This window comes from Schistocerca americana, chromosome 3, assembly GCF_021461395.2.
Source record: "Schistocerca americana isolate TAMUIC-IGC-003095 chromosome 3, iqSchAmer2.1, whole genome shotgun sequence".
Taxonomy (NCBI): Eukaryota; Metazoa; Arthropoda; class Insecta; order Orthoptera; family Acrididae; genus Schistocerca; species Schistocerca americana.
This window is the reverse complement of record NC_060121.1, coordinates 660980403-660994617: the sequence shown is the minus strand read 5'-3', so window position 1 is coordinate 660994617 and position 14215 is coordinate 660980403.

Below are 14215 nucleotides of genomic sequence, written 5' to 3'. Positions count from 1 at the left end.
GGAAGGTAGAGAATGTAAAGAATATAGTCGTAATCACCCACCACTTCCCAGCAGAACATCAACTCAGTAATGTTAATTGAAATTAGACGAGTAGTACTTGTTAGTTCCTGTTGTGACTTTCTATTACTCCAGACTGGTGTTGGAAAGAAACGCAAAGTTACAGACGTGACCCAACGTCATTCTGAAAAGGCGAGTGCATAATGCGATCGGTCAGTCGCGTTATGTTGCAAGGTTAATTGAAGGTCGGACTTCGCTTCTGAGAGACTGCAGATTCATTGATGCACAAAAAAAGATCTGATAATTTGCTAATCAGTATTTCGATCATGTCACAGGCGGACGGGCTCCATGTCAACATCTACATCTACATTTATACTCCGCAAGCAACCCAACGGTGTGTGGCGGAGGGTACTTCACGTGCCACTGTCATTACGTCACTTTCCTGTTCCAGTCGCGGGAAGAACGACTGCCCGAAAGCCTCCGTGCGCGCTCGAATCTCTCTAATTTTACATTCGTGATCTCTCCGGGAAGTGTAAGTAGGGGGAAGCAATATATTCGATACCTCATCCAGAAACGCACACTCTCAAAACCTGGACAGCAAGCTACACCGCGATGCAGAGCGCCTCTCTTGCAGAGTCTGCCACTTAAGTTTGATAAACATCTCCGTAACGCTATAACCCTTACCAAATAACCCTGTGACGAAACGCGCCGCTCTTCTTTGGATCTTCTCTATCTCCTCTGTCAACCTGACCTGGTACGGATCCCACATCGATGAGCAATACTAAAGTATAGGTCGAAAGAGTGTTTTGTAAGCCACCTTCTTTGTTGATGGACTACATTTTCTAAGGACTCTCCCAATGAATGTCAACCTGGCACCCGCCTTACCAACAATTAATTGTGTATGATCATTCCACTTCAAATCGTTCTGTCTGCATACTCCCAGATATTTTACAGAAGTAACTGCTACCAGTGTTTGTTCCGCTACCGTATAATCATACAATAAAGGATCCTTCTTTCTATATATTCGCAATACATTACATTTGTCTATGTTAAGGGTCAGTTGCCAATCCCTGCACCAGGTGCCTATCCGTTGCAGATCTTCCTGCATTTCGCTGCAGTTTTCTAATGCTGCAACTTCTCTTTATACTACAGCATCATCCGCGAAAAGCCGAATGGAACTTCCGACACTATCTACTAGGTCATTTATATATATTGTGTAATTCAGTAGTTTTGCATTTCTTTCACAAATAGCTGCAAACAAAGCTGCTTAATTACAAGAGAATATAAAGTGATACGCTCAGGTTGTTAAAGAAATAAATGTGGAAGGTGTTACTCTATATAAACGTAAGCACATTTGTGGTTCGTAAGAGCAATCCATATAGATGTTTAAATAGCGAAAGCTAAAGAGTAAGAGACGATACGAAACAGTGAGGCATCTCCTTACTGGGCGTAGAAAAATATGATGGTTGCGCGTTCCTTTACTATCACAGAAAGTACTTAATGACATTTGTGGACTTGCTAGTCTATACATTTCATATTTCATACAAAACAATTCTTTCGCCTTACAAATGTAATCCATAAAATAACATTTAGAGTTCTGTTGTTCCAAAATGTATTACACAAACTGCTCAAAAGACATTTCATTTCATCTGCGTAACTCCGAAGGTACCTGGAATCTTTCAGCTTTCCTCGGCGTGAGTGATTAATCGTGTGTTTTGGGTGTTCTACAGGATGTCTCCATTTTATGCACGAAAGTGGGAAAAATGGAAATGTCTAAAATGGAAACAGCACCTCAGCAGAGCACCTTTCAAGCACAACGTTAACTTGTCTGAGATTAGATGCAGGTGGGGCAAGGAATGAAAGTGTAAATCTTACGAAACTAAAGAAGTAGCTTTACTGCGAAATACAAAAAAAGAGGAGGCAATTTGTGACTTCAGAATCTGATTTCTGGTAAGATATTCAATTCAGTGTTGTTCAGTACCGTCCGTTGAAACATGGTTGGATCTACACTGTACACAAGGTGATCAAGACCTACTTTAATGCCCAGATCTGTCTCACTCTTCGACGGTCACCCTCTTGAGTTATACCCATTGCTTCACGACGACATACTCGAAGTTTCAGCCGCTCAGTCAGGTTCTTGTTGGCAGATAGTGCGGGCCATTCCATTCATTAAACTCCCACCTCCTGGAAAACAGTGTCCACAAGGTGAGTATGGGGTTTTTGTGAAATATATATCCTTGAAGGCCGAACCCGTCCATTCATTCGACTCCCGCCTCCTAGAGAATGGTGACCACAAGGTGAGTACGGGGTTTTTGTGAAATATCGCTTTGAAAGCCAAACCCGTAATTGAACAGTTGACTGTAAACCTGCACAGTGTGTTGAAAGTTCCTATCGCAATGCTGCACAACCCTCGAATTATCCTAGACGAAGCAGAGAGGCCTCCTACGCTAGTACATTGCAGCGGCTCATAACACGACAGACACATCTTCTTGTTGAACCCACGGGATTGCATTCCCGACTCATAGAGTGGCACACGTTCGCTTCCATAATTTTCTACGACGATCATCAACCGTCAGCCAAATTCTGCATTCTTCAAGCCACAGTTTGTAGGCAGCGGTCTTTAAATGGTGGTGTTGAGTGCGAGTGACAACTGTGAGACAGATATTCAGTGTCTTGTGTTTCACGTTAGCGATTGAAAGTTCGATTCCCGTCACTGTGATGTACGCCAATTCAGCTAGTAACTTCCTAGCTGTATAGCGAGAATATACGTTCCGTATATACTGTCAGATTGAATTATATGTACAAAGGCGTTGTACGATTCAGGATTGGAAACCCAGCACACATTACTTAACTGCATTGAGAACACATACTTACTTTTCCTTCCAATACGCGGAAATCTATTTTTGTAATAGTTTGTAATGCTCATTGTGATAATAATTGGAACATCCAATTTTTTGCAGCGTTCCAACCTCAGATATATTCAAAACTACAACAAATGAAATTTATCCCATACATTTCTCTAGATGCAAAGCTAAAAGTCTCCCACTAAATCTGAAAGAATGTTCCAATTGCAGTCTATTAGTATTTCAACTGTCCAAGTAAGTCACACAGTTCATATTGAAGAGCCGAACACATCATAGGATTGAAACTTCCTGGCAGATTAAAACTGTGTGCCCGACCGAGACTCGAACTCGGGACCAGTGCTCTACCAACTGAGCTACCGAAGCACGACTCACGGCCGGTACTCACGGCTTTACTTCTGCCAGTATCTCGTCTCCTACCTTCCAACACTGGAAGCTGTGAGTACCGGCCGTGAGTCGTGCTTCGGTAGCTCAGTTGGTAGAGCACTTGCCCGCGAAAGGCAAAGGTCCCGAGTTCGAGTCTCGGTCGGGCACACAGTTTTAATCTGCCAGGAAGTTTCATATCAGCGCACACTCCGCTGCAGAGTGAAAATCTCATTCTGGAAACATCATAGGATTTATAACAACCGTCATATGTTCATTTCTTGATTAGGCAACATTCCCCACAACAGATCACTCCTAATTCTTGTTTCGTCTCCCATTTCAGTGTAAAAGCAATATAATAGCTCCAACAGGACCACTTAATTCTCGACGGTCTCAACACGTCCTGTGGATTTTTCTGTTATCCTACTTAGCCCACATCTCTGTCTTTACTTCCCTCGACATCTGAAAGAGTTTTCCAATGCAATTTTTAACTATCTCCCACTGCCAGGTCAGTTTCTTATCTAATATACTCCACCCCCTTTCCGTTTTTTCCTTCAGAGGTTCCCAACCACCTCCTAATTTTCTTTCCATTCTCTGAATGTAGCCCAGTTTCTGTTGTAATACTTCATTTACTCTGATTTGCAATGATAAGCCCACCCCTCCCCCATTTAACACTTATCAACAAATTTCAGTCCCCTTGCTCTATTGTGTGCATGTTGTCTATAGAGTCATGTAACAATTCATTGAACCTTTCTCCTACAAAACAATTTTTCCCCAATGCAGCTTCTATATTTCAACAAGTGTCCTCTAGATGGACTTTACATTTATATCTGTGTCATACAGCTTTATCATCCAATATTATGAAAAAATATAAACCTTGTTTCTCTATGAAAAATTTTAAAGTCACATGTATATTAATAGCTTTAAAGTAAATAGTAAAATGTTTGTAATTTCTAAACCATCATCAGAAAAAAGTAGGAAGATTTCGAAGCTGTCAGTAACCCTGAATTGCATAGGGTAAAATAGTTAATAAACATTAAAAAGAAAACGAAATGTGATGGTTACTTGCATCACATATGCACACAAATAATGTCATAATTTACGAATCACAACTCACAGTTCGTGCAGACATGAGACATGCATCAATTAATGTGCATGTATACTATAAACTAGGTCAGAGTGAATAATGCAGAAAAGTAAAAGAGTTCAGTGATTTGTTTACGTTGGGTCAAATAACGATGTTTTTTCAATGATCCTGAGAGGAGACATTGTCGAAAATGTGTTTAAAATAATAGGGAACGTACAATTATGGATAAACGGATGTAAGGCAAAAGGTTAGGGCCCATGTAGCATCATGTGTCATTTCCTGTTACTACCTTATTGACACAAATACCTCTGAAACAGGTAGGTCTTTGACAGTCACAATTTCAGTTGATTGCAAGACAAATAGAGTAAGATATCTGACCTCACTAATAGGCAATAAAACCAGATAGGCCTTGATTAATAAGTGTTTCAGAAAACTCAAATTGTGAAATGGCTCTCAATTAAAAGGGAATAGGCAGGCCTTCAATAATCTCAGCTTCAGTTAAGTAAAATCGGCAAATAGAAAACAGGCAGACCTTCAATGATAAAAGCTTCAGTTAAGTAAAAATACAAAATACCAACAGGCAAGATTTCAATAGTAACAGCTTCAGTTAAGTAAAAGGTCGGCTAAAATCCAGAAATCAAGGTACTGCTTGACGACTGGGGGAGGGAGTCCTGCCACAGCATAGGAGAAACACATTATTGCTCTCGCTCAGGGAACACCATGGGTCACACAGTTTAAGATATCCTATTAACAAACAACCAAGGCCAGTATCGACTCAAGATAACCAAACAATAGCCAAAATTTAAGGGCCTGGCTGGTAGTGAAATAGATCAGCTAAGAAATCGCAGTGATCGCAGTAGACCTATAGATATCAATAAGAAAATAACAGTTAAGGACTCAAAATCCAAAACTTAAGTGAAATTCACGAATCGAAGCTGAAGCTTGGCGGTTACAAAGCGGGCCCAGTATTCAGCACAGCGAAACTGACTTCAACGTTTTCATCAGTGTGCCACGTTCCAGAGCTGGCTGGGCAGGCTACGCATGAAAATGGCAATCGGAATGAGCCACTGATTCAAATCGGCCCAGAAATATGCCCAGCAACCACTCGCTGGACTCCATGCCGAAGACGCTTGCGCAAGAGCTTGCCTGACTCGCCGGGCGAAACACTCACACACCGTCCTCCTCGCTCCGTTACCACCACCGCAACCCCATCAACAATCTCGAGCAAAGATCTTAGTAGCCTCAGACCAGAGGGACATCACACGACAGATCGAGCTAGTGGCGCCAGGAATCCAAAAGGTAACGCCAGAAACCTCGCTGGGACTCACAAGACAAGATACTTTTTTTTTTAGTTTTCTTCTGGGTGGGACCCACAGCGTCTTTAAATCTAAATACAGACATTATTTACCCAGGCTTTTTATGAATATTTTATTTTGACAAGTAGTTTTGGGAACTGTCTATTCTCGTATGAATTTAGAGCAACCAACGTGGATATATTGTTGTCGCTACATTAAAAAACTTCGTGCCATGCATATCTACGCCAGTTTAGTTGTCAGTTGTTGTCATCTTATAATGTTTACCACAAATCACACTATATACACTCATCCAGTTACATTGTATCCATTGCGTGTACTCTTGAAAATAGGAACAGTAAGTTGAGGACGCATATTGCAGTAACAGCGAATTCAGATGAGCTTAATACTGTGGTTGTTCTGAAATTCAACAGTTATGTGGAAAAGATGCTAGGCTTCTTCAAAAATAACAATATCAAAACTATACTCCATAAACCAGCTAACAGGAGCAAAGCAAAGGACAAACAAAGGTCGCAAAATTGTAAAGTAACCTTCTCATATCAAAATAAGAAATCAAGCATTGTTATGAACCCCTGAACCAAATCCTCAAGAGCAAAACCCAAAATACATACCAAATTGATCACAGCACGATTTATATTGAAATTCATTGATAGCCCACCTTAAGTAAAACTTTTAGTACATTAATAATCAAGTTAAATTCCTTCAACAAAAATAAACAATAAAAATTCTAGCATATTAGCTCACAATATAAAAAACACAGTTTCACAAAGGAGGAAAATTTATATCGTTCAATATAACCAACTTCTACAGAGATATACCAGTCACAGAAACAGGCGAGATATTAAACAAAAACCTTACAAGCCAAGGGAACGTATCTACAATTGGAGTGTATGAAATGATTGAGTTACTGGAACTCACTCTACCACAAAACTATTTCCAATTTTAACACAAAATTTACCAAAAGTTGCACAGAGTAGCAATGGGCAATTGCTTAGCAAGTACAATTGCTGATAAATGTATTAATACACTATGTGATGTTACAAAATAGAAGTGATGTTGCTATTCAATGGAAAGTTGGAAATTGAGATTTAACTAACTGTTTTATCAATCACAATTGGCGTAAGAATCATGGATTGACCATTGTCATAAAATATTGCATTATGAGATGTGAATAGTTTTTACTTGCGGTTTCGCGTGGCTTGAGGCAGTCACAACTAGCGTGCTATTGATTAAGAAGTTGCGTTATCGTCTTTCTAATTACTTCATGATCGTAGATACGATCATACCCGGTTGTGAAGTTATTGTTATGACAAAAAAATTTCCTAAGGGACCAGAAAGTTCTTAAGGGCGCAAAAACAACTGTAACATCACACAAAAGAGAAATTCAATATTAAAGCTGATGCAAGAAGACGATAAAACAGTTTTCTTTTTATCAAGGTAACACGCACATTGGACTGCTGATCTTGGAGTCTGTAATATTAGCAAAATGCATAATTAAAATGAAAATAATACTGAGGAGATAATAGAAATGAGCACTGCTAAATGATTCAGTATTCCCAGAACAAATATTTATTATAACTAAAACATATATCGTACCTTAAGCTTAATACTACAATGACGGTAGATTTTTCTGTCCATATCATGTCCATTGAGCGCTCTTTTATATAGCCATTGTCCTCTTGAGTCGCTCGTGCTTCGTCACGGTAAGTTACAACAGTTCTTCTTCCTACACTTCACTCAAAACTTAGACGGAACACGTTTTTATTTATTTAATAAAAATAATTAGATCAGACCGCCACAAATCTGCGTCCGTCTTACTCGAGAAAAACAGTAAAAGTCGTTTTAGCGCTCAAGGCTTCATTTGTTCTCCAGCGAACAAAATAGTGAAGGATCACATATCCATCCGTACTTTTCTGTTTATATTGCCGCCCAAAGACGACGAATTACATTATCTAGAAAATTCCACCGTCGCCATGCGACGCCTTATTATATATTAATCATTCTTTATAAACAAGTATTTGCCTTCTGGCTGAATTTGCTGTTTTAATTAAGCCAAAAATAGCGAATATCACATTGCCTCCCATGAGGAGAGAGGGAATGCCGAAGGATTACCTCGATCCTCATGTCCTCATGAGATATTCGTGATTTTTGGTGTGACATTTACATAACGTTACTGGCGTACAAAGTACATAAATTGAAATCACATTTATAAACATATATCAGATATTTATCATTTTTCAAAATAAAGTTTTTCATTCTTTGTTCATCAGTCACTTCATTCCATAATACCAAGATTAACATTTATGTGCATATTTAAGTTTGGTCCATATTTGCTTATAACAATAAGTGAACGTTCATTTCGCACTTCAGGGGATAGAATTCAGGAATTACTTTCTCTTGAGCTTAACAACTAATACATGAGTACAGTGAGTGCTTATTTTCACTAAACTAGAGTGGACAATGTTCGAGCATCTGTTGACTCCTTGTGGTTCAATTACAGTTTAATAACGTAGCACTACACTTCGTGATGCTTTCACTTTCTGTGTTAGCTGTCTACGGCGTTCATCATGCAGTACATCTGTCCTTTCCACTGTGGTGCCAGGAATTCAAGTGGCTTCCCGGGTTTTTATTTACAATATGAAACAGAAGAAGTGGAAAATTATTAGTATAACTTACAACCTATTGGGTACATTTGTTAAGGATCGGGACTGGTCTGGAGTTTAGGGTCTTCCTATAGTGCACATTCATTTTCTTTGTCCATCAAGAGACAGGATTATAATTCATTTTAGCAGTGTTCAGGAGTGCCGGTATTAATGGCTTTAAGGTCTGAGTAATCTAACAATCTACTTCTCACTCATCTTAACTTCAACTCAAGAAAATTGCTTAATTGACATATGAAAATGTAGTCACACAAGTGTACAAATGTCTTTCCTCCAGTATGTACGATTGAAGTCATGGCGGTTAGCAGTTTAAAGTTTGGATTGTTTCGTCACCCACACGTCAGCCACTCACAGCGGCTGCACAGTGTTGCGTGAGCTCCAATACTTAGTATCCGTTCGCGCTCAGGCTGTAACAGAGCTGCTGGTCGTCGATTGCTCCCTTTTTTTTTTTTTTTGTGAACTTCGTATCACACGAGTGCATCGATACAAACACCTCGCGCGCGTTTCCCATCGGAGGAGCCGGACACTGAAGTTGCCTCCATACTTCTCTGTCAACTGCCTCCCATGAGGCTCACAGGTAAGTGACGACGAATGTTTTAGCTGTCGCTGCACTTAGAACAACACTGAACTTTGCGTTGCACCTGTTGTCGTAGCCTTGACTTCTCTTTTTTACACTTGCAGTACAACACTACCACTAGTATACAGTGAACAGTTATTTTTATTATGCACGTCGCACTTTAGTGTGCATCTTCACACAGCATTCGTGCTTAGTTCCTTCGCCGATGGAGTTCATTTACAAAACAATCAATTTTGCACGTTTCCTCCACTGGTATAGAAAGACTTATATTCTACTATTTACAAAATATCACTTACGAGCTAATATTTACAATTAATGGTCACTCCTTTTGTTAAGTCCAGTGAACAACTGCTTTATGAATGGACTCTTTATATCTCAAGATTTGCTTTCACTAGTGAACCTAAAAATATTCTTTCAAACTTTCTTTTAAGTGCTCATCTCCTCATTATGAAAACTACAGGTTTCGCAACACTCGTTGCATTTATTCTTTAGTGCACCCAAGATCATTTTCTACTGCCACGCAGCATATCTACTACTTAACGAGTACACATTTAACGCTGAATCTTTTTTTTTCTTTTTGTGCTTTCCTTTGTGCTTGCCAAATTTTTTTATATTTGAGGGCAGACTGGATAACAATAGTTCTCCCTCTTCGCTTCATGTACTCAGCAATCGTTCTCTGTTTTTAAAAAAAAATAGGGTAACGCGTGTCTACTTTTTTTTTTTCGCATGAATGGAATTACCGACAGTTCACTGGGTTTACGCAACCGGTCCATAACAAACATTACCAAAGCTAGCGAAGTTCATCACGCTACGTGTCTCATTTCTCATAAGCACTGCTTTGCCTCGAAGCACACGTGCCTTTTACAAGTCGACCCTTGGTCTGGGTTAATGAACCAGGATCAAAAGGAACGGGCACAAGGAAAATGGATTTCATAAGAGGAGTGTCTTAGGAGACATTTTTACAATAAAATCTGCATGTAAATAAAATTATCATAATAAACATAGGCACATATATAAATTTCAACGTCTTTCATTACAGCATGCTTTGCTGCTTCTACGTCTTACTCTGGTTATAGTCAGTATTAAGTTTAAATATCACTGAATTGCTTGTTCTTTGGATTAGCCTTCAATTAGGGTATTGAATGGTCGCTAGATTACACTACAAATCTTCTGAAGATCTTTACTTGGACTTATTTATGATACAGGGGGCTTGCTGTGTGGTTATTTAGTACCTTTATTCTACTGAAATCAATTCGTCAGCTAACATTCCTCATATACTCTTTACATTGGGCTCAGATCACAGGGAAATAGTTTACTTTCATAGCAATTACTGGCCTCGTGGAGTACTTACGCTACATTATTGATGCTTCATGGTTTGCCTCTATTTGTACTGTGTTTCACCTCACTTAGTTTACTACAGCTTATTGTCTCCTTGCGTGAACACATGTGGGTTACCACTTGTTTTTCCATTTAACAGCACACTTTAACTGAACTTTAAGCTATTTCTTCTACTCCTGTCCACTGTCTGGACTGTTGGAACATGTACCCTTTTTTTTAAGCAGGTAATTTGGGCTTTTACTACAGAACTTCAAGTACTTACATTACTAAAAATAAATCTATAAATATTCTTGTACCTTGAGAGAAGTGCTTATTTACGCATCCTTCTCCATTTCTCACCTTTACATATTTATATAGCTCCGGGCAATCACCTCGCAAGCACATTTTTTTTCTTATTACTAACTTAAAATTAAATTGAAATTCTTGGTGCAACCTCAATTTCCTGCTTCAGCTTGTTGAAGAAATATCAGTTCAATGTCCATTACTATAAATAATTTTTCCATACTTAACATTTAATACTTTAAAGTTTACATGTAGTAGCGGTTACCATGTAGTCAGTGTGCTGTTCAACACAATACTTATCATTAACAGTTCACACAAGGAAATTTCCAGTACGCAAGAGGTAAGAAACCAAAACAGATTCTATCTGCAGTTGAGGCTGTGTCTGTAAACTAACTCTTTGTTTCAATGGACCAATCGCTCCCGATATGGAGCAACCCTGAATCGGCAATGATAAAACTTTTGAAACAGAAGACACCTGTCTGAAACGACATGATGACATCACATTGATGTTTGCTCCTGTATCAACAATGGCTGTGACAGGAATGTTAGTAATAGAAATCTTAATCGAAGCCTGGACCTGTTCATCATAAATGTCATTAATGTCTTGAGCTTCTAGGTCAGGTGCAAGGTCATCTCGTAAGTCGGTCTCATGGTCGTACCGTATCGCATTAACATACTCAGAATCAGAGTATTCGTTAGTACCCCCACTGGAACCGGCAGCGACCTCTAGGAGGCTGAAGGGCGCTGCCTCTAATTTTCCGCAGGATGTTTAACCTGTTTGTCATTCATGGCCTTAAGTGTTTGTTCCGTTTCATATTGGTGCTGGTTATGTGGTACAGATGCCGGTGTAAAGGGGTCAAATCCACTGGGTGCATTCACTTGTGAATAGAATACTTGAGAAGGCTGATGTCGCCCGATCTTTTGGTTGCCGGCAAAACCATTTCCTTGTGAAGGAAAGTTCGCATTTGGTGCCATTTGAAAATTGTTCCGCGGTCCTCTATCCTGTGAGTAGTTGTTCTTATGTTGTGCTGGGTGGCCTCCGCCTTGCCCATGCCACTTGCTATATTTCGACCTATAACTTTGATTGTACACTGGCCCATTTGAAAAATTACCACTAGTTTGTGGAGAATTTCCATACTGCTCAGGCGCAGAATTAAAGGGTGGGTTTCCGTACTGATGTTGTACCTGGTGGTTGTAAATTGGGTGGTATCTCTGCTGATTACTGTAATTGGTTTTCTGCTTCCGTTTAAAGTTATTGCCGTTTGCGTTTTCATAACGGCTGGCAGGTTGGTAACAGCGGTCGCAGTAGCTCGCTCTCTCCTTGGGCGCATTGTTGTCCGCGTGCGATGCATTCTGCTGGCTGCCAGGGAAGAATTTGCCGCTGCCAACCTTGGAGCGCACATCCTCGCTAATTAAATCTAAGGAATCCAGCACAGAAAGGAATACATCCGTGTCTTCTTCGGACACATTTACTAATTTCTCTCTAATAGACACAGGGAGTTTGCTTTTGAGAATCATAATTACGTCCTTGGAAGAAATCGGAGAATCCCAGAATTTAATTTTTGCTAGATACTTCTCAAAGTATCGCCGGAGACTTCCATGCTTCTCATTGAAAATTTCCGCACCATACACCTCCTTCCTTAATCTTTGCTGTACCCCATTACTCCAAAATTTTGCCAAGAACATTTTCTCAAACTCTTCATAATTCCTACACGTGTCTACCATTTCCGTTCCCCATAATGCTGCATCACCAGAAATAAAGCCAGTGACGAACTGAATACGCTGTCTGTCTGTCCAGCTCCTGGGAAATATGCCGGAAAAATTCTTTAGGAACACGATGGGGTGTATTTCTCGCTTCTGCGGATGTAAAACAGGAAAAGTGCGATGCTTAATCACACTTTCCTCTTGCATTAAACTCACAATTGTGGGCGGATCATTTAGTTTCCCTACTCGGGACTCAACAGGACTGTTGTTTTGCATGTAATCAGGCGGTGAACGATAAGGAGTTGACTGACATTCGTCACCGTCTAAAGAGTTGTTCCCTATAGTTTGCGTATGTGTGTGCGGATTTTCTACCCAGTTTCTCAGCATTCTGACTTCGTCCACTACTTGCTGCTTCCACTCGGGAAGATCCCGTGTAAGTGTCCTCCGAATCTGTCCCAATTCAGAAACTACTGTGTCTCCCGACTTACCAGGAGCAGCTAAGATTTCATAAGTTACATCCTTGACAGTCTCCCTAAGCTCCTCCCTGACCTTCTTTTCGATAAAAATATCTTTACCCTTTATCCATTCACTGTAGTGTTCCGACAATGCCTCCGCGTGTGCTTTCACGGTGCTCTTAACCTGTTCTTCGATATTGATTGAGTCTATCTGCCTCGACAGATCCTCTACTACACCTTCAATGTCAGATACTGCATTTCTAACTGAGTTTATTTCTTTGGTAGCTGCCTGAATTTTTGTGTTTAATGTTCCAAATACTTCAGCTATTTCACTTTTCACCTGTTTCTGCATTTTCTGAATTTGATCACTGATCTTAGTTTGCACCTCACCCAAATGGGTATTTAATTCAGCCGTAATTTCTTTACGCAGATATGTTTTGATTGTGCCTAGCTCTGTTTTTAATGATTCGCTTACAGCATCTAGTCGGGCGTTAACAGTCTCATTTTGTGTTTTTATAGTGTCATTTTGCGTTTTTATATTCTCATTTACTGCGTCAAACTGTTGTTTCAGCATTTCCATTAACGCACCGAGGTCATTTGTAGCTGCAGCAACACGAGTTTGGACTTCAGGGTCACTTTCCCCTGTTACAGACATGGTTAGTTCAGTTTTCACACGGGAACCTACCGTTCGCGATCGTAAAGGGTATGGAATACTATTAACGTCTTCACTCCCGTCTCCTGTTGTCACCTGTCTCTGTTTACTATCTGCCATTTTCGTCAGTAAATCAGGTGCTACGCAAGGCTTTCGTCGTTTGTCAGTGACGTGGTGAGTCCGCTAAGAGCACCGCCCTCGCGTGAGCAACAAATGAAATTCTATCTGGCAAGAAGACAAGATGGAACCTAACCGTTTCAGACAAATGAATGAAGATGCTCTTCACTGCAAATTGCGCACACTATCCACCATGTTGAAAATGCAATACAGGTATACTAACAATGGGGAGAAATAATTTCTATTATCAGACTACGAAGAATTTTACTTTGAAAGATAAAATAAAGCAGATTTTCTATAGCGGGAAGGAGATAGAAAGGATGTGGATCGACTTGGAAAAGCAACGTTGCTACTGAAGCACTACACTGCGTATGCAAAATTCTGACTTACTTTTTGATGGCTTGATTACCGCTATGTTGTCTCAGCAAATTCACGTCTCTTTTCTTTTCTTTTCTCTCGGTAATTAAACTGCATTATTGACCGTTATTCTCACAGAGAAACGATGTGTACATGAAACGACAGAACATTTATTAACACAAGCACATAGAAAATTTTCCAAGAATTTGAACTAATTTTTGGTCAAGTCCCTGTTCGGGCGCCAAGTGTGATGTTACAAAATAAGAGTGATGTTGCTATTCAATGGAAAGTTGCAAATTGAGATTTAACTAACTGTTTTATCAATCACAATTGGCGTAAGAATCATGGATTGACCATTGTCATAAAATATTGCATTATGAGATGTGAATAGTTTTTACTTGCGGTTTCGCGTGGCTTGAGGCAGTCACAACTAGCGTGCTATTGATTAAGAA